This window comes from Oncorhynchus nerka, linkage group LG28 (genome assembly GCF_034236695.1).
Source record: "Oncorhynchus nerka isolate Pitt River linkage group LG28, Oner_Uvic_2.0, whole genome shotgun sequence".
In the NCBI taxonomy this organism is placed as follows: domain Eukaryota; kingdom Metazoa; phylum Chordata; class Actinopteri; order Salmoniformes; family Salmonidae; genus Oncorhynchus; species Oncorhynchus nerka.
In genome coordinates this window covers 23708462-23735767 of record NC_088423.1, presented here as the reverse complement: position 1 = coordinate 23735767, position 27306 = coordinate 23708462, and the positions used below count along the sequence as shown (strand labels likewise).

The following is a 27306-nucleotide window of genomic DNA, read 5'->3' as shown; positions in this document are numbered from 1 at the left end:
GCACCTAAATTAAATTGCGGCAGACATTGTAGTCTAATCTCGGTCGCAGTTGTAAATGAGAATGTGTTCTCAACTAGCCTACCTGGTTAAATAAAGGTTCCATTTTTTTTTTTTTATAATAATCTCTAAGAGGTGTTGGGATAAAGCAAAAATACAAAATAATCTGTGTGCTCTGACAAAAACAAGCCCATCAACATAGCAATACCAATGTGTTATAACTCTGGCTTTCCGTCATATCCCTAGAAGTAGAAGAAATATATATGTTGTACATCATTTTTCATAAAACCATCATATGTCTGCGCAGTTGAGAAATTAACATGTATGGAGTCCAAGGCGCATAAAGCACCTACAAATAATACATGAATCTTTGTAAACTAAAGAACAAGTTTAAAGTTCCACATCACGGCATGCAAGTTGCATTGTACTGGCTTCCAATGGGAGTTCCGTTCTACTTACTTAATTTCTATGCTTGTAAAAGGTCTACCTCAACACAGCACAGTCGTGTCGTTTCTTTCTGTACGTGTGCCCGTAGGGTTAGCTAGTGTCCACTCGAAGGGAAAGCAACCGAGGAAGATGCCATCAAAGATGATTTTTGAAACAGAAGACATCGGGATGGAAGGAGAACTGGACATTAGTGCGGGCAGTACGAAACCCAAAGTAAGTAAAACAACCGAAACTGCGTTAGCACCGCCTGCTAGCAGCTACCGTAGCTTGCTAGTTACATTCTACATCCGCATGGTGTTATATAAATAATCTAATATAAAGCGTTACTAGCAGACCAAAGCTCTGGTTAAACCGGATGCCCTCAGATAACTCTGGGCCCAGTGTCCTCAGTCAAGTCTAGAGCCTGTGTGCAATAACGTGATTATCCGAAGGACACACAGCTGCCATCACGCAAATATACTCCCCTGTAAACTACAAAGAGCAGCCTGCAACACTAACGAGCTTAGAAGTGCCAAGCTATCTCACTGACATTGACCCTTGCATGCACTCCTGCAAAGACAGGAAACACCTGAGCCTAAAGCAGACATTACCAGTCCCTAAAATCCACGTTTCCTTGACACACATACATCTCATGGAGCACTGTACACACACACTCCCCCCCCCCCCTACTGGTCGGGTGCCAAGAGCAAAGGACTTTGCTGTGCACCAATGGGGCCCGCCTCCAACTCTTCAGGACCAGTCAGAAGACCAACACGACGAGACTCCACCTACATTATTCTGTGTATACATTCTGCTGTAAACTCTGGCTGAGCTGCCTAATTATTCTGACTCTTCACAGAGTCGCATTGCTTAGGTCCGTGCACGATAAACGTCAGGACAAGATATCTTTGACCAATAAACTGCCTTTTTGATACACCTGATTCCACTCTGTCCAGCGTCGTTGTTTTGCATTCCCTCTCCAGTATGAAACACCAACAAAATGGTAGCATGAGGATGGTTATTCCTGGATTCGATCTATGATAAATTGGTGTGAGAGGACGAAACTGATGACGGCTCAAAATCAGACGGAAGTGTGACCTGTCCAAGAGACAATCAGCCATTCGTCTTGCCTCAGGAAATCTGATCGGAGCGCTCTACTTGAAAGGTGAGCAGAGCCTGTTAAATCGAAATCTGCATATTGTATTATAGTCTAAACCAAATTTTGATCAGAAAGTACTGACGTGAGTATGAATCGTTGCCAATTTTTTTTTTACATAAGAACCTAAGGCATTGATCAGGGAGATCTTGTTTTGCTCGTTTAATTTTTTTAAATTATTTTTATTTTGTATTAATTGGCCTATACTGAGATCGACTGAATCTGCATGTAAAAGATCCTATTAAATAGTAGTAGACTGTTTAATTGGTTGTGTTAGAGGTGTAGTCAATTATGAGAGCGACTGAATCTGCATGTAAAAGATCCTATTAAATAGTAGTAGACTGTTTAATTGGTTGTGTTAGAGGTGTAGTCAATTATGAGAGCGACTGAATCTGCATGTAAAAGATCCTATTAAATAGTAGTAGACTGTTTAATTGGTTGTGTTAGAGGTGTAGTCAATTATGAGAGCGACTGAATCTGCATGTAAAAGATCCTATTAAATAGTAGTAGACTGTTTAATTGGTTGTGTTAGAGGTGTAGTCAATTATGAGATCGACTGAATCTGCATGTAAAAGATCCTATTAAATAGTGGTAGATTGGTTAATTGGTTGTGTTTAGAGGTGTAGTTAATGCATGTAAAAGATCCTATTAAATAAGTTGTAGACTGTTTAATTGATTATGTTAGAGGTGTAGTCGAATAGATATAGTATATGTAAGTTTAGCGTTCCACAAGACAGAGATCGGGAATGATGTGCCCATTGCACATCACACTATAACATAATATAACCAGTTTTGACGTTCCGCGATTTTGTTGTGCCCAATTCAGAGAAAACATTTGTTGGGGAATGATTGCCATACTCTGAATACATAAACGGTGTAAAATTGACGGTCGGTGAGCCAAAATACTGATCAGTCGCCGAGCGGTGAATTAACCCAGCCGCCGTGCTAAAATATTGATGGTTTCTTTTTTCCCTCTTCCGCTGTTGGTAATTCCCCAGGAGATAAAATTATTCTGACAATTGCTATAGAATCGCTCGAATTTACTGATATAAGTTCATAAAGGAAGTTACTGAATTATTTACAGAAAGTATTTAAATAGTTCACTGAACATTTTTTTTTAGTTGTCTATTTTCTTATATTTCCTAATGTACTAGAATTATTCTGACAATTGTTATAGAATCGCTTGAATTTACTAATATAAGTTCCAAAAGGAAATTACTGAATTATTTCTAGAAAGTACTTAAATAAGCCGCCGAGCTAAGCACTGCCTTTGATTGAAAAGCCGCCGAGCTACACTGTCATGTATTGTCATGTTATGTCTTGTCCCTGTGCTTTCTCTTCTCTTCGTTTCCCCCTGCTGGTCGTATTAGGTTACTCTCTCTCTCTATCGTTCCGTTCCTGCTCCCAGCTGTTCCTCATTCTCCTAACGACCTCGTTTACTCTCTCACACCTGTCCCCTCTTTTGCCCTCTGATTAAGTCTCTATTTCTCTCTCTGTTTCTGCTTCTGTCCTTGTCGGATTCTTGTATGCTTTGCCCTTGTCCCGTCCTGTCGTAATCTGCCTCTTCATCAGATGCTGCGTATGAGCAGGTGTCTCTGTCCTCTACGGCCCGCGCCTACCCGGAGGGACCAGCAGTCTGTTGCCGCTAGCCCTGCTATTCTCCTCTACTACTAGAAGGGGGGACTCTCCTGTAAAGATAGAGGATTTATGTTTTCCCTGTTTGGACATTAAAAGACTCTGTTTCTGTTAAATCGCTTTTGGGTCCTCACTCACCAGCATAACATATACACTGATTTTGGGGTTTTTCTATTTCTATCCATATTTCCTAAAGAGATAGAATTATTCTGACAATTGCTATAGAATCGCTGGAATTTACTGATATAAGTTCATAAAGGAAGTTACTGAATTATTTACAGAAAGTATTTAAATAATTCGCAGAACAATTCTTTTTAGGTTCTTCTATTTTTCGATATTTCCTAAAGAGATAGAATTATTCTGACAAATGTTATAGAACCGCTTGAATTTGCTAACATATTGTCCCAAGAGGGGATTGCTCAATCATTTCTAGAAAATACCTAAAATAAATCGCTGAACATTTTCAAATTACTACCGGAGAAACACACGTAGCTGTCACCACACACTGATAAATCTTTTGTGTGCGAGGGTGGGGGCGCATGCGAGGAGTCTGAGCTAACACCACAATACGGGCTGGGTATACAAAGATAGAAATAAACACCACACAAAGGACTGACTAAAACTTAGATAAACGCATTATACACATTCTCAGACGACTTAGATAAAATGTCTGCAGCCACCACGCCCAAACAAATGATTGCAGTAGAAACTCAAGACCAAGGGGAGCAGCCAGATAACACTCAGATCGTAGCACAGACTGTCTCTCAGATGATCCAACAGCAGGCAGCCCCACCACCCCAATACCCTCCCCCACAGCGGTATATCCTGCAACAGCAACGGGCTCAACGAGGCCCCTACACTGGACCATACAGAGGGGGAAACTACCAGTGTTATAACTGCGGAATTCCCGGTCACTTTGCCAGAGATTGCAGGAAACCACTCTCCCCGCAGCAACAGCAATGGAGTGAAAGAGGAGGAGGAGCACCAGGGAGAGGAAGAGGAGGACCCCCTCCGTCACACTACAACCAACCAGGACCTCAGCAGTCAGCACCTGCATACAACCACCCCGGACCTACTCACATGCAACAGCAGCAGCCAGATTACAACCAACCACAGTTCCAAGGCATGGCAGGGAACACCATGCCCTGGCCATAAAAATGCCCACCACCCACGGCAGGAGAAGGGAGACAACATTTTCAACAGCACACTGAACCAACTATGATGTGTGAAGTTGAGGGTGTCCCCCATCAGTTCCTGGTAGACACGGGATGCACCTATTCTACTATCAAGTTCCCTCAAATACTACTGAAAGTGGAGTGGAAGTATCCACCAACCCTCCCTCTTCAACACCTGATCGCCCAGCAAGAATTATGATGATGCCACTCCAGCCGATGCCCACGCTGTCTGAAACCCAAGAAGTATACTGGCTAAAATGCCTACCCACAGGGCCTACCACCCCTCACATCCAGTTGAAGTACAACCAACTGACAGCTCAAATCTACACTCTGCACCCATACAAGACTCCCCAAGCTGAGACACTGATGGCTGCCCCTACACTGCAGACTGGGATGAAGACATGATGCACCTGACCCCACCTATCAGGTGTTGTACTATTGTGTGAGGCCCAGAGGAGGTGGCAGCACCGGTCATCCTACGACCAAGGAACCTCCATGCACCCCTGGCCTGGACGGCTGAAGCATCAACAGCCATAGCACTCCTGAAAACAGATCTATGAGCGGCAGCAGCTCTGACTGCACCTGACTACAAGAACAAGTTCCATTTGGATGTTTCTGAAAAGGAAGGATTCACCTCATCCGTCCTATTCCAGAAACAAGAGGGGGAGAGAAGGGTCTTGATGTACTACTCTTCCAAACTTGACCACATTGAGGTAGGACAGACAACATGCTCCAGATACGTTGCTGCAGTAGCAAAAGCTATTGAAAAAAAAACAGCTCACCTCGTGATGTCACCCTTGAATCAGCCATCATCCCTCAACCAGCACCTGCCCAATTAGCTGAAATCATCCGACTGACGCAGGCCCTCATCAGAGCAAAAGGAAAGACTGTGAATATCTATACAGACTCAGTCTATGCCCATGGAGCAGTCCACACTGATGGACCCAGAACTTTTACGTGAAGCACATAGCCACACACACGAAGGCAAACTAAAGACCCTTCAAAAGGTCTCGCACATCTGGTGACACCCTCACATGAAAAATAACTGACTTATTTTGTGACGAATGCAACATATGTGGCAGCCACAACCTAAAGAAACCATATCAAAACACCAGTGGGCTCATACCCATTACCTAATGCATGTTTTCAGGATATTAGTATAGATTACACCGACATGGGCCCCGACAATGTATTCTAAAGACAAACACTATCTCCTAGTTATGGTAGATAGGTTCTCCAAATGGGTAGAAGCAATACCAACAGCTAAGGAGGATGCTAGGTCAGTCGTTAAGTGGCTACAAACCAAACTAATACCCAGGTATGGCATCCCAAGACAAATCAAATTTGACAAATGGCTCACATTTAACAAACACCTGAGACAGGTGGAAGAAAGATTTGGCATAACACACAGATTTACTCCCGGTCCCAAAATCTGGTGGAACCTTAAACCAAAAGCTGAAAGCTAAGATAGCTAAAGTATGTGCAGGTACGAAGTTGACATGGGTTGAAGTCCTGCCTCTGGTGTTGATGGCCATGAGAGCCTCACCAGGAACAGGCACCCATCTCTCTCCTCATGAGATAATGACTGGTAGAGTCATGCCTGGTCCACCAAGGGAGGGAGGTCATATGCCCGCCCTTGATGTACAACAAATTGTAATGTATAATTATGTGAAAAAACTGACGGTTCTCTCTGCAGCACTCTCTACCCAGGTTCACAAGGTCCAGGAGGGGGAGCTGCCGGGAGACACGCCACCAGTGAAGGTAAAGGTTGGTGACTGGGTGAGGGTTAAAGTCCACAAGAGAAAGTGGCTGGAACCCAGGTGGACTGGACCGTACGAAGTGAAGGAGGTTACTTCACACTCAGTCCAGGTCAAAGGTAAATCAGGCGCACCTTGGCACCACCTTACACATTGCACCCCAGCCCCAATTCCTTCTAGAACACTGACTGAAATCAGAGCTGATTTGAGCGGCCTAAATTCGATTCCAAATGAAGACACTCCTTACTCAGGTGATGCGGAATCAAACTCCGCCTCCCCTGAAAAAGGAACCTCGCCCAGCTAGAGGGACATTTCTCCCTCTCTGGGTGAGGCTGGGGATATCTGGTCCCTTATTTGTGATATTCCTACTGATATTTGGAGTAACCCTAAGACTCTCACATGGTTAATTGAACAACTATCTCACCCTGCCACATCACATACACTTACCCCTACACATGTCCCTAACTCCGTTCCTGATGTCACTCACTCCAATCACTCCTGTCCCAAAACGCAGCACTACACATACAGACCCACCATGCACACCAGACAAGGTTAGGAGCACCACCTTATGTATACCCACGAATGCAACCGCCACCATTATGCTATAGTTTTCACGTCTTAAAAGACGTGAAGAGGGGGACTCAAACATTTGGTTCCTACCAAATTGTTTGTTTTGCTCCATATTCTAATTCTATAGTTTTCACATCTTAAAAGACGTGAAGAGGGGGACTCAAAAATGTGGATCCTACCAAATTGTTTGGTTGCTTCATATTTTATTTCTATTGTTCACGTCTAATAAGATGTGAAGAGGGGGATTTGTTATATAAATAATCTAATATAAAGCGTTACTAGCAGACCAAAGCTCTGGTTAAACCGGATGCCCTCAGATAACTCTGGGCCCAGTGTCCTCAGTCAAGTCTAGAGCCTGTGTGCAATAACGTGATTATCCGAAGGACACACAGCTGCCATCACGCAAATATACTCCCCTGTAAACTACAAAGAGCAGCCTGCAACACTAACGAGCTTAGAAGTGCCAAGCTATCTCACTGACATTGACCCTTGCATGCACTCCTGCAAAGACAGGAAACACCTGAGCCTAAAGCAGACATTACCAGTCCCTAAAATCCACGTTTCCTTGACACACATACATCTCATGGAGCACTGTACACACACACTCTACCCCCCCCCCCCCCCTACTGGTCGGGTGCCAAGAGCAAAGGACTTTGCTGTGCACCAATGGGGCCCGCTCTGGCTAGAGCAAGGCCCGCCTCCAACTCTTCAGGACCAGTCAGAAGACCAACACGACGAGACTCCACCTACATTATTCTGTGTATACATTCTGCTGTAAACTCTGGCTGAGCTGCCTAATTATTCTGACTCTTCACAGAGTCGCATTGCTTAGGTCCGTGCACGATAAACGGCAGGACAAGATATCTTTGACCAATAAACAGCCTTTTTGATACACCTGATTCCACTCTGTCCAGCGTCGTTGTTTTGCATTCCCTCTCCAGTATGAAACACCAACAATGGTAACTAATTTAACGTTGTCATATTGCTAATATTATTGCCATTACGCTAGCTAGAGGTAAGGAAAATACAAGTAGTTTGAGATTAAAATAACTGTAGAAAGTAGCTGGCGCCGCACATGACATGTTCATTGCTACCAGTGTACGCAGCCTCGTGCCCATGACACGTGTTTAGCTGATCTTCATAACAGAAGGATCAACGTGCCTAGGCGTTCTCTGGTACAGTCACATCCTATCAATTTGTGCCACGTCAATTTGTGCCACTTGATGACGTTCCTGGACATGTTGCATTCTAATGCCACATTCAAGACAACTGGGAGCTCGGTAATCTCCAAATTCAGTGCGTTCAGACAACAGGAAACTCGGACAAAAACGGTCTCTGACTGGGAAATATCGATTTGAACGGTCATCCAATTCGGTATTCCAACTTGGGAACTCGGCCCTCTTTCTAGACCTCCGATCTGAAGATCACTGACGTCGTGATTTGACTTCATGTTTTGAGTACTCAATTGTTTTGAACGCGGCATAATTCCACGTTCTCATGCTAGCCAGAACTAGGAAACTCAGACATGTCCCACGTTCTATCTAAATGGTTGTAGTTAGACACACGTGCCGCCTTCATTCAGGTAGCAAGAGTCCCAGTTCCAACTATCACTTGAACGCAGCATGCCTAGCTAGTCAGCATTGAACTTGCAACTATGTATACAATACAGTACGTCAATAGTGATCCATCTGTCATTCTACTAGGTTCAAGTTCACTAGCCCTGTGATGTGGTAAGAAATGTAGCTATACATTGATATAGCTTGCTACTATTCTTTCCCCTTAAACTAATGCATGGCTCACTGTTTGGTTTGTAGAAAGTAAAGGAGAAGAAGACCAAGGAGGGGAAGAAAATCAAGAAACATAAAACTGTTGTTGAAGAGGAACCTGACTGTGAACCTCCTGTTCCGAAGAAGAAGAAGAAAGAAAAAGTGGACAAAGCAAATGGGGATGTGAACAAATCCATTGATGTTAATGGTAATATTATTTCAATGAGGAGTCTGCAGACAATGACAAAGCAACTGAGGTAACTTGTAGTGTTTTGTTAAAACATTCCTTCACTTGGTATTGATTTATTTTGATATTTACATTTTAGTAATTTAGCAGACACTCTTATCCAGAGCGACTCACTCAGTAGTGAGTGCATATATTTTCATACTGGTCCTCCATGGTAGTCAAAACCCACAACCTTGGCGTTGCAAGCGTCATGCTCTACCAACTGAGCTACACGGGATATCTCTTATCAAATACATTATTTTTGCCTGTCTTAAGATAGGAATGAATATAATCATTTTATATTCAAATGTTAATTACTAATCACCAGGGCAAGGCATCTTTTTACCATGTTCCATTTTGTCATTACCAACAGAAAAAGAAGACGTCAGAAGAAGTAGTTGTCAACAGAGTGTTGCCTAAGACTCCCACGCTGATCGCACAAACTAATGGACATTCCACAACGACAACTCCAGCACAATCAAGCGAAGACTCCGGCAGTGACGGTGAAAAAGAAATTGTGAGTCTTTCCCAGTGACGTTCTCATTCATTAGTGAAGATGTCACATGGTGGTTTGTGGAACACCAATTTAAATGAGTTTAAGAACATTGTATCAGTGTGTTTCTTTTCTTTTTCATGCCTTTAGGAGACACCAGAACAAAAAGAGGGAGCCTTTTCAAACTTCAGAATCTCCCCCAACACCATCAAACTACTTCAAGGTATTTTTCCTTGTTTGTCAATTTTTTGGTAAATAAAAAAAAAGATGTAATCTATTATTTAATCAAATGTTAATGGTCTCATACTTATGTTTAGCAGATGTTAATGTGAGTGTAGTGAAATGCTTGTGCTTCTAGTTCCAACAGGGCAGTAATATCTAACAATTTCCAACAACTACCTAATGCACACAAATCTAAAGGGGTGAATATACATACACATATATATATAAACATATACAGTTGAAGTCAGAAGTTTACATGCACATTAGCCAAATGCATTTAAACACAGTTTTTCACAATAACTGACATTTAATCAGAGTAAAAAATTCCCTGTCTTAGGTCAGTTAGGATCACCACGTTATTTTAAGAATGTGAAAATGTCAGAATAATAGTAAATTTATAAATAGTGATTTAACTCAGCTTTTATTTCTTTCATCACATTCCCAGTGGGTCAGAAGTTTACACACACTCAATTACTATTTGGTAGCATTGCCTTTAAATAGTTTAACTTTGGGTCAAACATTTCGGGGTAGCCTTCCACAAGCTTCCCACAATAAGTTGGGTGAATTTTGGCCCATTCCTCCTGACAGAGCTGGTGTAACTGAGTCGGGTTTCTTGGCCTCCTTGCTCGCACAAGCTTTTTCAGTTCTGCCCACAAATTTTCTATAGGATTGAGGTCAGGGCTTTGTGATGGCCACTCCAATACCTCGACTTTGTTGTCCTTAAGCCATTTTGCCACAACTTTGGAAGTATGTTTGGGGTGATTGTCCATTTGGAAGACCCATTTGCAACCAAGCTTTACCTTCCTGACCGATGTCTTCAGATGTTGCTTCAATATATTCCCATCATTTTCCTGCCTCATGATGCCTTCTATTTTGTGAAGTGCACCAGTCCCTCCTGCAGCAAAGCACCCCCACAACATGATGCTGCCACTCCTTCACGGTTCGGTTGGTGTTCTTTGGCTTGCAAGCATCCCCCTTTTTCCTCCAAACATAACGATGGTCACTATGGCCAAACCGTTCTACTTTTGTTTCATCAGACCAGAGGATATTTTTCCCAAAAGTATGATCTTTGTCCTAATGTGCAGTTGCAAACTGTAGTCTGGCTTTTTTATGGTGGTTTTGGAGTAATGGCTTCTTCCTTGCTGAGCGGCCTTTCAGGTTATGTCGATATTGGACTCGTTTTACTGTGGATATAGATACTTTTGTACCTGTTTCCTCCAGCATCTTCACAAGGTCCTTTGCTGTTGTTCTGGGATTGATTTGCACTTTTCTCACTAAAGTGCGTTAATCTCTAGGAGACCGAAGGTGTCTCCTTCCTGAGTGGTATGATGGCTGCGTGGTCCCATGGTGTTTATACTTGCGTACTATTGTTTGTACAGATGAACGTGGTACCTTCAGGCATTTGGAAGTTGCTCCCAAGGATGAACCAGACTTGTGGAGGGCTACAATTTTTTTTCTGAAGTCTTGGCTGATTTCTTTGATTTTTCCCCCCCAAGATGTCAAGCAAAGAGGCACAGAGTTTGAAGGTGGGCCTTAAAATACATCCACAGGTACACCTCCAATTGACTCATATTATGTCAATTAGCATATCAGAAGCTTCTAAAGCCATTACATACTTTTCAGGAATTTCCCACGCTGTTTAACCTCTTCAGTCGACCCTCTACTTTTTTGAACATTTTGTTAAAAATCGCGCAACATTTCAGCACCCTGCTACTCATGCCAGGAATATAGTACGTTCATATGGTTAGAATGTGTGGATAGGAAACCCTCGGACGTTTTTAAAACTGGTTAAATCACGACTGTGGCTATTACATAACGTGCGTTACATCGGAAAGCGCAGGAAAACCTGATCACAGAAAATGGAAATAAATATCCTTGCGCCACTTCCAGCAATTGTTAACAGTGAGCCGAATTAGATAAGACCGAGCATTCAACTCCCACAGCATCCCCATGTTGTCTAGAGTCTTGTGAATTGAATCATCTTTGATTCTTGGTTGAACCGAAACAGGGGCACCGCTTACCTCCGCCCAGATCCGTCTCCGCCCAGATCATTCCGGAAGAGCTCTCTCCTGAAATTTTTTCCAAGACGACAGCTAATGATATTTACATCGCCTACGGATGATTTTTATCGCTTATTAACGTTTACTAATACCTAAAGTAGCATTACAAACGTATTTCGAAGTGTTTTGTGAAAGTTTATCGTCTACTTTTTGAATTTTAAAAAATGACGTTACGTTGTGAAATCGCTGTTTTTTTTTCGTTTATCACACAGTCTACATATAACAATATCTTGGCTTTATATGGCCCGATTTAATCGAAATAAAGACCCAATAGTGTTTATGGGACATCTAGGAGTGCCAACAAAGAAGATGGTGAAAGGTAATGACTGTTTTCTATTTTATTGTGCGGTTTGTGTAACGCCGAAATGCTAATTATTTTGTTTACGTCCCCTGTGGGTCTTTTGGGGTGTTGCATGCTATCAGATTCTTATTTGCAATGACGGCCTAGGAACAGCGATGGCCGAGCAGCATATGCAAGGTGCATTAGATGGTATAAAATACAGTATAGACGTGATATGTGTAATGTAAGATATGTAAACCTTGTTTTAAGTGACTTGACCCATTTATTAAAGTGTCCAGTGATTGGGTCTCAATACAGTATATGCATGTGATATGAGTAATGTAAGTTATGTAGGCATTATTTAGAGTGACATTGTTTAAGGTGACTAGTTATCAATTTACTTAAAGGGATATTTCTGGATTTTCCAGTGAAACCCCTTTATCTACTTCCAGTCAACCTCATGGATACAATTTTTTTCTCTTCATTCAGTATGAAGGAAGTTGAGGTAGTTTAGCACAATGACTGGAAGTATATTCTATCTTTAGCGAATTTGTGCTAATGCTAGTTAGCAACTTCCTTAAATGCACGCAGAGACATAAAAATCCATAAATCCATCGCTCTGGGGATGTAGATAAAGGGATTAATTGCCAAAATCCTGAAATATCCCTTTAATTTCTGGTAAAACAACTTTAATCCACTAACCTACATTTTAACTTTATTTTCCCCCTAGCACGAGGCATATCTTTCCTCTTTGACATCCAAACCCAAACCTTCAATTCCGTGTATGAGGGAAAGGATGTAATTGGTCAGGCAAGAACAGGCACTGGCAAAACATTAGCTTTTGCTATTCCGCTGATCGAGAAAATCCAAAATGACCCGGGTGACAAGAGGCGGGGCAGAGCCCCAAAGGTAGGTCTGCTGCAGATTCTGCCATAAAATATTCTGCGTTTTCTGTTAGTGCGAAGATGTTGTCAATTACATATTATCACTGAGTAGTTTGGGTCCTGGATGCTGATGGGCTGAAACAGCATGCCAGCAATGTGTACAGTGCCTTAAAAGTATTCACTCCCCTTGACTTTTTCCACATTTTGTTGTGTTACAGCCTGAATTTAAAATGGATTAAACTGGGATTTTTCATCTCACTGGCCTACACATATACATAATATACATTTTTTTGGGGGACAAAATAATTAAATGAAAGGCCGAAATGTCTTGAGTTAATAAGTATTCAACTCTTTTGTTATGGCAAACCCAAAGTTCAGGAGTAAAAATGTGCTCAACAAGTTACATAAATTGTATGGACTGTGTGCAATAATGGTGTTTAACATGAATTCTGTAACCCACACATACAGATAATTGTAAGGTCCCCTAGGCGATCAATGAATTTCAAACACAGATTCAACCACAATGACCAGGGAGGTTTTGAAATGCCTCCTACAAAAAGGCACCAGTTGAAAGAACCAGTTGAAAGATTTCTATCTCAGCAAAAAAAAAAGAAACGTCCCTCTATCAGGATCCGGTCTTTGAAAGATCATTTGTAAAAATCCAGAACTTCAGATCTTCATTGTAAAGGGTTTAAACACTGTTTCCCATGCTTGTTTAATGAACCATAAACAATTAATGAACATGCACCTGTGCAATGGTCATTAAGACACTAACAGCTTACAGACGGTAGGCAATTAAGGTCACAGTTATGAAAACTTAGGACACTAAAGAGGCCTTTCTACTCTGAAAAACACCAAAAGAAAGATGCCCGGGGTCCCTGCTCATCTGTGTGAACGTGCCTTAGGAGGCATGAGGACTGCAAATGTGGCCAGGGCAATAAATTGCAATGTCCGTACTGTGAGACGCCTAAGACGGCGCTACAGGGAGACAAGATAGATAGCTGATCGTCCTCACAGTGGCAGACCACGTCTAACACCTGCACAGGATCGGTGCATCCGAACATCACACCTGCGGGACAGGTTACAGGATGGCAGCAACAACTGCTCGAGTTACACCAGGAACGCACAATCCCGCCATCAGTGCTCAAGACTGTCCGCAGTAGGCTGAGAGAGGTAGGACTGCGGGCTTGTAGGCCTGTTGTAAGCCAGGTGCCTATGTACCTATGGGCACAAACCCACCGTCGCTGGACCAGACAGGATTGGCAAAAAGTGCTCTTCACTGACGAGTCACGGTTTTGTCTCACCAGGGGTGATGGTTGGATTTGCGTTTATTGTCGAAGGAAGGAGCGTTACGCTGAGGCCTGTACTCTGGAGCGGGATCGATGTGGAGGTAAGAGGTTACAGGTAAGACATCCTCCTCCCTCATGTGGTACCCTTTCTGCAGGCTCATCCTGACATGACCCTCCAGCATGACAATGCCACCAGCCATACTGCTCGTTCCCTGCGTGATTTCCTGCAAGATAGGAATGTCTGTTCTGCCATGGCCAGCGAATATCCCGGATCTCAATCCCATTGTGCACATCTGGGACCTGTTGGATCGGAGAGTGAGGGCTAGGGCCATTCCCCCCAGATATGTCTGGGAACTTGCAGGTGCCTTGGTGGAAGAGTGAAGTAACATCTCACAGCAAGAACTGGCAAATCTGATGCAGTCCACGAGGAGGAGATGCACTGCAGTACTTAATGCAGCTGGTGGCCACACCAGATACTGACTGTTATTTTTTATTTTGACCCCCCCCTTGTTCAGGGACACATTATTCCATTTCTGTTAGTCACACTTCTGTGGAACTTGTTCAGGTTGTCTGTTGTTGAATCTTGTTATGTTCATGCAAATATTTACACATGTTAAGTTTGCTGAAAATAAACGCAGTTGACAGTGAGAGGAAATTAATTTTTTTGCAGAGTTAAACAAATATATGTATGTGTTTTTAAAGCAGACATTGAATATCTCTTTGAGCATGGTGAAGTTATTAATTACACTTTTGATGGTGTATCAATACACCCAGTCCCTACAAAGACGCAGGAAAACGCCCAGGGATTTCACCATGAGGCCAATGGTGACTTTAAAACGGTTACAGAGTATACATGGCTGTGATCGGAGAAAACTGAGGATGGGTCAATGACGTAGTTACTGTACAATATTAACCTAATTTGATGGAGTGAAAAGGAAGTCTGTAGAGAAAAAAAATATTCAAAAACATGCATCCTGTTTGAACAAGCCATTAAGGTAATACTGGGAAAAATGAGGCAAAGTAAGCAAAAAAAAGAGTACCACTCTCCATATTCTCAAGCATAGTAGTGGCTGCATGTCATGTTATGGGTATGCTTTTCATTGATAAGGACTGGGGAGTTTTGCGGGATAAAAATAAACTGTATAGAGCGAAGCACAGGAAAAATCCTAGTGAAGAACCTGGTTCCGTCTGCTTTCCACCAGTCACTGGGAGAAGCAGGACAATGACCTGAAATGCAAGGCCAAATCTACACTAGAGTTGCTTACCAAGATGACATTGAATGTTGCAGAGTTACTCTTTTGACTTAAATCTGCTTGAAAATCTATTGCAAGACTAGCAATGATAAACAACCAATTTGCCAGAGCTTGAAGAATTTTGTAAAGAATAATGGGCAAATATTGTACAATCCAGGTATGCAAAGCTCTTATACTTTCTCAGAAAGCCTCAGCTGTAATCTTTCCAACAATTGTTTACAGACAGATTATTTCACTTACAGTTCACTGTATCACAATTCCAGGGGTCAGAAGTTTACATACACAAATTTGACTGTGCCTTTACAGCTTGGAAAATTCCAGAAAATGATGTCATGGCTCTAGAAGCTTCTAACAGGCGAATTGACATAATTTGAGTCAATTGGAGGTGTACCTGTGGATGTACACTGCTCAAAAAAATAAAGGGAACACTTAAACACAATGTAACTCCAAGTCAATCACACTTCTGTGAAATCAAACTGTCCACTTAGGAAGCAACACTGATTGACAATAAATTTCACATGCTGTTGTGCAAATGGAATAGACAACAGGTGGAAATTCTAGGCATTTAGCAAGACACCCCCAATAAAGGAGTTGTTCTGCAGGTGGGGACCACAGACCACTTCTCAGTTCCTATGCTTCCTAGCTGATTTTTTGGTCACTTTTGAATGCTGGCGGTGCTTTCACTCTAATGGTAGCGTGAGACGGAGTCTACAGCCCACACAAGTGACTCTGGTAGTGCAGCTCATCCAGGATGGCACATCAATGCGAGATGTGGCAAGAAGGTTTGCTGTGTCTCAGCGTAGTGTCCAGAGCATGGAGGCACTACCAGGAGACAGGCCAGTACATCAGGAGACGTGGATGAGGCCGTAGGAGGGCAACAACCCAGCAGCAGGACCGCTACCTCCGCCTTTGTGCAAGGAGGAGCACTGCCAGAGCCCTGCAAAATGACCTCTAGCAGGCCACAAATGTGCATGTGTCTGCTCAAACGGTCAGAAACTAACTCCATGAGGGTGGTATGAGGGTCCGACGTCCACGGGTTGGGGTTGTGCTTACAGCCCAACACCGTGCAGGACGTTTGGCATTTGCCAGAGAACACCAAGATTGGCAAATTCGCCACTGGCGCCCTGTGCTCTTCACAGATGAAAGCAGGTTCACACTGAGCACATGTGACAGACGTGACAGTCTGGAGACGCTGTGGAGAACGTTCTGCTGCCTGCAACATCCTCCAGCAAGACCGGTTTGGCGGTGGGTCAGTCATGGTGTGGGAGGCCGCACAGCCCTCCATGTGCTCGCCAGAGGCAGCCTGACTGCCATTAGGTACCGAGATGAGATCCTCAGACCCCTTGTGAGACCATATGCTGGTGCGTTTGGCCCTGGGATCCTCCTAATGCAAGACAATGCTAGACCTCATGTGGCTGGAGTGTGTCAGCAGTTCCTGCAAGAGGAAGGCATTGATGCTATGGACCGCCCGTTCCCCAGACCTGAATCCAATTGAGCACATCAGGGACATCATGTCTCGCTCCATCCACCAACGCCACGCTGCACCACAGACTGTCCAGGAGTTGGCGGATGCTTTAGTCCAGGTCTGGGAGGAGATCCCTCATCAGGAGCATGCCAAGGCATTATAGGAAGGTCAAACAGGCACGTGGAGACCACACACACTACTGAGCCTCATTTTGACTTGTTTTAAGGACATTACATCAAAGTTAGATCAGCCTGTAGTGTGGTTTTCCACTTTAATTTTGAGTGTGACTCCAAATCCAGACCTCCGTGGGTTGATAACTATGATTTCCATTGATAATTTTTGTGATTTTGTTGTCAGCACATTCAACTATGTAAATAAAAAGGTTTTTAATAAGAATATTTCATTCATTCAGATCTAGGATTTTTTTTGAGCAGTGTATTTCAAGGCCTACCTTCAAACTCAGTGCCTCTTTGCTTGACATCATGGGAAAATCAAAATAAATCAGCCAAGACCTCAGGAAAAAAAATTGTAGACCTCCACAAGTCTGGTTCATCCTTGGGAGCAACTTCCAAAAGCCTGAAGGTACCATGTTCATCTGTACAAACAATAGTACTCCAGTATAAACACCATGGGACCACGCAGCCGTCATACCGCTCAGGAAGGAGACGCGTTCTGTCTCCTAGAGATTAACGTACTTTGGGACGAAAAGTGCAAATCAATCCCAGAACAACAGCAAAGGACCGTGTGAAGATGCTGGAGGAAACGGGTACAAAAGTATCTATCCACAGTAAAACGAGTCCTATGTCGACATAACCTGAAAGGCCGCTCAGCAAGGAAGAAGCCACTGCTCCAAAACCGCATAATAAAGCCAGACTACGGTTTGCAACTGCACATGGGGACAAAGATTGTACTTTTTGGAAAAATGTCCTCTGGACTGATGAATCAAAAATAGAACTGTTTGGCCATAGTGACTATCAATATGTTTGGAGGAAAAAGGGGTACGCTTGCAAGCCGAAGAACACCATCCCATCCGTGAAGCACGGGGCTGGCCGCATCATGTTGTGGGGGTGCTTTGCTGCAGGAGGGAGTGGTGGACATCACAGTATAGATGGCATCATGATGGAGGAAAATTATGTGGATATGTTGAAGCAACATCTCAAGATATCGGTCAGGAAGTTAAAGCTTTGTTGCAAATGGGTCTTCCAAATGGACAATGACCCAAAACATACTTCCAAAGTTGTGGCAAAATGGCTTAAGGACAACAAAGTCGAAGTATTGGAGTGGCCATCACAAAGCCCTGACCTCAATCCTATAGAAAATTTGTGGGCATAACTGACAAAGCGTGTGTGAGCAAGGAGGCCTACAAACCTGAATCAGTTACACCAGCTCTGACAGGAGGAATGTGCCAAAATTCACCCAACTTATTGTGGGAAGCTTGTGGAAGGCTACCCCGAAATGTTTGACCCAAGTTAAACAAATTAAAGGCAATGCTACCTAATACTAATTGAGTGTGTGTAAACTTCTGACCCACTGGGAATGTGATGAAAGAAATAAAAGCTGAAATAAATAATTCGCTCTACTATTATTCTGACATTTCACATTCTTAACATAAAGTGGTGATCCTAGCTGACCTAAAACAGGGAATATTTACTAGGATTAAATGTCAGGAATTGTGAAAATTTGAGTTTAAATGTATTTGGTTAAGGTGTATGTAAACTTCCGACTTCAACTGTATGTAAATTGTATTTATTTTTCAATAAAGTGAAAAAAATCAATTTAATCTGTTTTGAATTTGGGCTGTAACACAACAAAATGTGGAATGTCAAGTAAAATGAATACTTTCTGAAGGCACTGTGTATCAGACAATATCCCATAGGTATGAAGCAAATCTACTTGTTTGCTGTTATATTCATGTTCGTAACCGATTTATAATTGCAGTAAGGCCGGTATCTGTTTTACATTTTTGGGGGTATATGGCCAATATACCTCACCCCCTCGTGCCTTATTTCTTAAGAATAGTTTTGTGGAGCGTATATAATATTTTGACCGGAAGGCTTCTGGAACGCTTTATGTTTATCATTAACTGTTTCTCTTTTTTTATTTAAAAAAATATATATATAAGGTTCTGTGCCTTGCTCCAACGAGATAATTGGCTATTCAAGTAGCAAAGGATTTCAAGGACACGACAAAGAAACTGTCTGTTACCTGTTTCTATGGTGGGAGTTCCTACAACCCTCAACGTGAGTAGTGTTCCTACAATTGATCTGGTACAAACATTTGGCTTCATTGCAAAGTGCCTATTATTTACGATTGGCTGCGGATCCGACCTTTCAGAACCTTTCTTCCCAACAGTTAAAGGTTCCAAAGTCTGCGCATGTGCCCGGACCCTCACTCCACACACACTCGTAGAGATAACGCTACTCTGGCAGATATTGCTTCTTCATTCAAGTTAGATCAAAGCTTAATAAAGATCTCATAATTATTCTACATAATAGAACAGGATATGATACCACAGTATAATGTCAGTGTAAGATTTTCTTTTAAACACCACCCATTTCTTATGAAATTTTAAGATGACTGTGTGAATGGTCGCATTTTTCTCATGTGGCCACAACAGCGAGCGAGGCAAAATATGTGCTTCGATTGAAACTTAACATTGGTAGGCTATGCTACAGTTTGTTAACACCATCAAAATCACTTCCTTCACATAATTCAAAACAACATTGTAGGCTACTTCGAATTTGTAGCTTATAGCTAAAGTAGATCTAAGTGCATATCCCCATGAAACTGATTGAGATCAAATTATTGATATACAGATGCTGCGTGGATGTTTGTCCAGAAAAGTCAGATCCTGAGCCTTATTTTTTGGGTGAAAAGTAATACTGTAAATTGCATATGGTGAAGTTGATCATATTTGTGTAAGATTGTTTTTTTCCCCCTCAGTTGATGCAATCCGCAGTGGCATCGATGTCCTAGTGGGAACTCCAGGTCGTATCAAGGACCATCTACAGAATAACAAACTGGACCTGTCACAATTGAAGCACGTTGTATTAGATGAAGTGGACCAAATGCTTGATATGGGCTTTGCAGAACAGGTGGAGGAGATACTTTCTGCATCTTACCAAAAAGGTAATGAGACGTTTTCATACGGGATTGTTTGATTTAGGCCATATACTGTAGGTTTACCTTAGGTTGGATGGGAGGCATTGATAGTATACCTCATCAGTAGTACTGAGTCAGACGATAGTAAATGCACACATCTGATCCAATGTTTTCTGTGCGCAGACTCTGAGAGCAATACCCAGACCCTGCTCTTCTCTGCCACATGCCCACCATGGGTGTATGTTGTGGCAAAGAAGTACATGAGGCCAACTTATGAGCATGTGGACCTCATTGGCAAAAAGACCCAGAAAGCTGCCACCACAGTAGAGGTAACAAAGAAAAAATATGTTATGCTTTCAACAATTGATGTTTTATTTTGATTGACAATGGTTTCCACTTTGGTTTAAACATTGGTCAGACTTCAGATTAATTCAGATGAAAATGTTGACCTTTGAAATTTACATTTTAGAAAACAAATGTATAATTTATGCCTTTTTCTATTGAGTAACGTGAAGCCACCAGGCTGCTATTAATACTTTTTTTCCTGGTCATGGAAATTTTGTTAATTTCTTAAGCATGATTCTTAAGAAATGTATAGCAAGTTTCTTAAATATCCTACTTGCTGAACCAGTTTCCTCTGGCTAAAGCTATGTGAGCTTTAAAGCTATGTGAGCCACATTTTTGCCACTTCTGACACTCACACGCAAACCAGTTTCCATATAGCAGAGATATTTAACCTGCCTACATGCCATCTACCTTATTCTGTGGTTCATGTCAATCTGGTAAAATACCACACAATACTGACTTGGCAGTCATTTAAAAATGTTTTTCATTTGTTATGTTTGGTTCAGTTTTGTTGTTATCAGCTAATTATTTAAAAGTTCTCGGTCTCTTGCTCCCCACCCAGCACCTTGCCATTGCGTGTCACTGGTCTCAGAGGGCTGCAGTCATTGGGGATGTGGTCCAGGTGTACAGTGGCAGCCACGGCCGCACCATCGTCTTCTGTGAGACCAAGAAGGATGCCAACGAGCTGTCAATGAACACCTCCATAAAACACGTTTTTATTTTATTTTGTTACACAGTGCATACAGAACATTTGTGAGGTATGACATTGATACCAGGATCAGAGCCAGTCCTGACCTCCCAGGGGCCCTAAGCAAAATTCTGATAAGGGGCCCTCCTGCCTGACCCGTGAGCCATGTAAACCATTTGCCATTGTCACACCTGACACCCCAGTGCTCCCACTACAATCCTCCCTCCTTTAAAACAGTTTGCTCCATCTGTCAGTCTAAGAATAAGTAGACCTATACAGAATGAGGAATAAACAAACAATATTTATTGAATATAATAATTCCTATAGAATCTTAAGATAAGTGAATATTAACATAAATAAGAAATTGTAGAAAATATCAAATGGAGAAAATAATAAAATATAACACTGAGCTTTGGCTCTGCTGCCTGGTAATTAAGTCCAGTCCTCACAATATTATACAATTAGCTTTGTCTATACAATGTGAACATAAGCCTATAGACCATGGCTGCAGCTATAAGTATCAAAATATTAGAATAAAAAATATACAACTGTGTGATTAACTTTGGTTCCATCTACAGCCTGGGCATTTTCAGCATGGACACCAGTCTATCTGGACTGTCTGGAAGAAATTGAGAAAGTATGTCACATAGTTAGTTAAGCAGTCGTTTACACAAATGCACTTCTGCCATATAATCTTAAATGTTACTAAGTGTGTAAACATTTGAATGTTTGAATTAAAATCTTACCATAAAAATAATCCTCTTCTGCACTTTATTGAGGCAAAATCATCAATGATGTCATCATCATGATGGCCAAATGACTCAAACGTTCCTGTGACATGGAAGACCTAGGGTAGCTTTTTGATGAGCTTTAATTTTGAAAGGATCAGGTACATTCTGAATCTCGTGTGCCAGATCCATTCCACTGACGTCACAGTCATCTCTGAAGATTATAGTGTTTTCAACTTCCATGCAGTGAGCCTTTAAAGATCAACGGGACATCTGAGAGGCAGTGCTGAAGTTCAGCAGCACTCCATATTTGGTTTTCACTTGGTTGAGTGTTTCAAATCTCATCCATGGACATCCATGGATGTCACAGCAGAGTCGTCCACAATGTTGAAGTAGTTGACTTCAAGGTTTTTCAGTGCATCAGTCACTGGTTCATCAGGAGCCTCATTGTTTTTACCTTTATTTAACCAGGCAAGTCAGTTAAGAACAAATTCTTATTTTCAATGACGGCCTAGGAACAGTGGGTTAACTGCCTGTTCAGGGGCAGAACGACAGATTTGTACCTTGTCAGCTCGGGGGTTTGAACTTGCAACCTTACGGTTACTAGTCCAACGCTCTAACCACTAGGCTACCCTGCCTCATAGCTGAAATGCCCCTTGCTGTTTCTCAGTCTACTCTCTTTCAGAATAGCCTCCATATTCATTTCTTCATAAATGCTTTTGGCTGTTGTCTGGGCCTCAGCGAATCCAGTTTCCCGGTATGTAGTGAGCGGGGCCTTTGCTTTTGAGATTAAATTCACTGTGATATCCAACTGCATAGAAGCGGATTGGAGAAGCTTGTTCACCTTGTTTGTCATTCTCATTATCTCACCATACGAAACAGTAAATCAAGAAGCGGTAGGACCTAACTTACTCTGCAAGTGCTTCTGCCTCCACTTTGGCCACAGAATTGTTGATCATCTGTCTGGCTTCCAGTAATGCCTCCCGAACCTCAGAAGCCTGATACCTGATTGCATGAACACTTTGGAGCCTACTCTCTCATCATGTCACTCCGTGACTTCACGGTTATGTCCACATGTTTCTTCAAAACACTCCCATCTTTGTGTGCCAGCTGAAAAGAACATGAAGAGCTTTTGCACATGCCCAAAAAACCCAACGGCATTTTTTGAAGATTTGGCAGCATCTGCAATGACAAGGTTTAGAGTATGTGCTCCACATGGGACGAACACGGCCCAGGGATATTTTTTGAGCAGTCTGGCTGGTACTTCTTAGTGCTTGCCCTTCATGTTGGCCCCATTTATCATAAGCTTGCCCTCTGTAATCTTCAAATGGAATCTTCAGCTCGTTCAGCTTATCTAAGATGATAGTGGACAGATTGAAGCCTGTCGTAACCTCAACATTCACAAAGCAAAGGAAGTGCTCCTTGATATCTGGCTTTCCCTTTAAAGCCACGCTTCTCAGAATAATGAACATTTGCTCCTGGTGACTGTCAGGTGTACAGTCCAAGATAATGGAGAAGTTCTTTGAGTCTCTTACTTGAGTCACTATTGCTTCCAGAATCTTGTCACTCACAATCTGTACCAGCTCATTCTATGCGCACTTCCCAAGGTAATGAGCATGTGTTTCTCCATCTTTAATTTTGCTGAGATGATTTTCAAATTTTGCCAGTAATTCAACCTCTTTTAGGAAGTTTCCATTATCTGGTTGGAAGAGTTTGTCTGATGAACCCCTGAAAGCTAGGTTTCTTTCAGCTAGAGACTGGGTGATACTTATTAAACGTGTAAGGACAACCGACCATCTCTTTCTTTCAGCCTCAAATGGTCATTTGTATCTGGTCAAGAGTCTGTTCCCGACAGGCGCAGATCAAGTTCTCTCCACTTAATCATATTATCTGTGTGTTCAGGACTACCCTCATGGTGTTTCAGAATGGCGTTGATATTTGACCAGACATTCAGGCCTTCCTTTATTTTGTAGTCTTTTAGAAAAGAGCTTACAGCAAAAACAATACACAGTGTAGTTTTTGAGTATGAATGCCAGCTCCTGGTAATCTTTTCCCCATTTGACAGCTGTCTCTGTAATAAGCCTGAATGGAAACCTCTTCTGGACTTGTCTTTAGGGTAAGAAAAATTCAGTCCTGGTTTGAATGGACCTCTGCACACTAAGTATGTTAAGACTGGGGGCCAATCTGCTGTGTAATTTGGTGGAGCAGCAACTGTTCTATTAGGGTCTGAGCAGCTTGTATCTGATACTGGCTGCATACCTCTGCTTGTGCTAGTACTGGCTGAGGCTGCCTGTACTTCACCTGGGCCTGTCTTAGTATCTTGCTGAAGCTGCCAGTACTGGGTCTGTGTTAGTATTTGCTGAAGCTGCCAGTACTGTGTCTGTGTTAGTATTTTCTGAAGCTGCCAGTACTGGGTCTGTGTTAGTATTTGCTGAAGCCGGCTGTACTGATCTGTGTTAGTACTGACTGAGGCTGGATGTGGATCAACAGGATGGATGGACTGAGTCTGTGCTTGAACTGGCTGATAATCCAGCATGTCCTCTACTGACAAACTTAAGCAATAGTACCTGTCAATTATAGGTTAAATTAATAATAGTATTGTTATCAGCTGCATCAGGCCCATTCAAACTGGCTCCCCCAGATTTCCTTTTATACAATTTCAAAATATAAAATACTGGCTGAATCTTTGATGGTTATTATTTACTGAGTGATGTGCATCCATATTGCTCAGTATGCCCAGCTAATCAACATTTTAAATTCAATATATAAATCAATGTCAATCCATGGCTTTCCGTCTTGCATTAGGCCAGAGTTGTAACTAAACTTTGACTGAGAGACTAGATAATCATTGTCTTGTTTTAAAATGATGTGCACCTATGAGGAGTGCCATCACGCCCATATATTGTCTGGATGGGCCCCACAGAGGTTTCTGCTGGAAAGCGCGAGTTTCATTTCGTGCACGTGAATGGTTATCTTTTCCAAGCTGAAGTTTATAAACACCATTGCCCGTTGGCGTTTATCAAACGTAATAAATAGTTGTATTTCACTGTATTTCACTTTTGTCAGGCACAAAGTTACAGGACACAGTCCTGGATGTGGCTGGCAAGCAAGCAAGACAAAGACAGACCAAGAGATGCACTGCCCAGCGAGGTTAGCAAGACAGACAGACTAGAGAGAGATGCACTGTAAGCTAGCACATCAACTTAACATTCATGTTAAGTTTACCTGATTGCTGTTCCCTCAATTCACTCTCATTGTTTTTTTTCTTATTTTTTCGTGACCAGAAGGATAGTTCCGCTTCATCCTCTCATTGAAGTTGGAAACATTGACATCCACTTTGACACGAGGGGGAGGCGGGGCCCTTGCGTAATTTGCAGGGTCCTTCGCAAATTGTGTAGTGAGCATATAGGTCCACCCGGCTCTGACCAGGATAAACATGATGTAAGGTTAGACATTGAGATGTAAATTACATTGAAAATGAAGTGAGGTAGTTGACTTTATTTCTAATGGCTGATTTATTATCTGACTGATTGTGATAAATGTTGAATGTTACAGAGTTCCCAGTCACATTCCTCAGAAGCAGAGGGAGATCACATTGAAAGGCTTCAGAAGTGGCACCTTTGAGGTCTTGGTGGCCACCAACGTTGCTGCTCGTGGGTTGGACATCCCAGAGGTAGACCTGGTCGTGCAGTGCTCACCTCCAAAGGTAGACAAATTTAATTTTTACCTTTATTTTACTAGGCAAGTCAGTTAAGAACAAATTCTTATTTTCAATGACGGCCTAGGAACAGTGGGTTAACTGCCTGTTCAGGGGCAGAATGACAGATTTGTACCTTGTCAGCTCGGGGATTCGAACTTGCAACCTTTCGGTTACTAGTCCAACGCTCTAACCACTAGGCTACCCTAGTAGATACCAGTGTTTACATGGCAGAATACTTGAATGTTCTGGGAAAATAGTTACAATTTCAAACTGGCACTTGCATCCTTGGAAAACAGTTTGCCCGGTGCAATGTTGAGATTTTCTCTGAATCTTTCAACGCAAACGGACGTTCAATTTCACCATATATATTTTTTGTGTTGCTACCCTGCCTACCCTGCCGCGTGTGATAACTGTTAGTTCTCTCTTATACCTGTGTAGTAACACTTTAATCAATCTAATAAGAACAATGTATTAAAACATGAATGTTGCTTTGACCCTCTACCAGGATGTGGAGTCATACATTCACCGGTCAGGTCGCACTGGTAGGGCTGACAGGGCAGGCGTCTGCATCTGTTTCTACCAACGCAAAGAGGAAGACCAGCTCCGATACGTAGAGCAGAAAGCAGGCATCACATTTAAGAGAGTTGGAGTGCCCACTCCCAGTGACATCATCAAATCCTCCAGTAAAGACGCAGTGAGGTTTTTAGACTCTGTGCCTCCCCAAGCCATTGAGTACTTCCGTGTGGCTGCTACCAAGCTGATTGAGGAGCGTGGGGCCGTGGATTCCCTGGCTGCCGCCCTGGCACACATATCAGGTGCCACTGCCCTGGAGCAGAGGTCCCTCCTCAACTCTGACGCTGTGAGTGTTCAGGCTCTACTAACTCACACATTCAGTGCCATTTATATGTAGCAATTGAATAATGAATGGCATGTAAATGCCCTGAATGGTTTAAAATTAATCTTGAATGGTTTGAACTTATATTTAATGTTCATGTTTGTTGTTCAAACCTTCCAGGGCTACACCACAATGACAATGAACTGCTCCCAGGAGCTGCACAACATTGGCTGCGCTTGGCGTGATCTAAAGGAGCAGCTGGGAGAGGAGATTGACGATGTGATCCGGGGGATGACCTTCCTCAAGGGAAAAATGGTAGGCTTGTCATTTAATGTGCCTCAGGTCGGGAGGGGACAGGTGACGTCTCTGTTTTCACCTTTGAAATAAAACCACCCTCATTCAATGTTGGTACATAATGACAATACTATTGAGACTGTAATTGACTTGCCTAATGTTAAGTGAAAATATTTATATTATGAGTGAATTTTGTTTTGCAGGGAGTCTGTTTTGATGTTCCAGCTGACAAAGTAAAGGAGTGCCAAGTAAGTAGAAAGCAGAGATACCTTTCCTCTTAACTGTGAGCAATTGGACACATGTAAAAGGCTTGGTGTAAGGTGATTCAAAGCTAAGAGGAGCAATTATCCAAGCCCTTTTTTCAAACTGAATTTTCATTGTGTGCAGTTTGGAGTATTATTTCCCCAGCCGTACTGTCAAGCTTTGTATGAGTGATGCTACTCCTCAGATTTCACAACAAAAGCAATCCCTCATTCGTAAAAAACAAAACACGTAGATAATGTGGTTAGTAACACAGAGACACTATTGTACTTGTGGTGACCACTCCAGTTTTATTTTCCTCAGGATGCATGGCAGGATGATAGGCGTTGGCAGCTGTCAATCGCCACAGAGCTCCCTGAGCTGGAGGAGAAACAGCGCATGGGTGGTGACCGTGGATATGGACGCTCGTTCGGTGGACGTGGTGGTGGAGGGGGGGGGGGGGGTGGCCATGGCTTCAGAAACGGTGGCGGTGGTGGTAGCAACTGGAGAGGAGGTGGAGGCAGTCATAAACGCAGTTTCAGCAGTGCATTTGATTATTAACCACAGACTTCCCGTTCTCTGGACTGATGACATGGCTGTCTGTTTCCTGCACAGCAAGCTGGTGGTTTTTACTGGTGTTTGTGAGACTGGCCATCCCTGGCTAACCCTGTGCCCGAAAGTATATCCCCAAAATATGTATGAGCTGATTGCTTTGCAATT

At 42.6% G+C, this 27306-nt stretch overlaps 1 pseudogene; it reads left to right on the top strand.

Moving 5' to 3' along the window:
• Positions 1–573: 573 nt before the first annotated feature.
• Positions 574–27306, top strand: LOC115113846 (nucleolar RNA helicase 2-like; annotated as a pseudogene).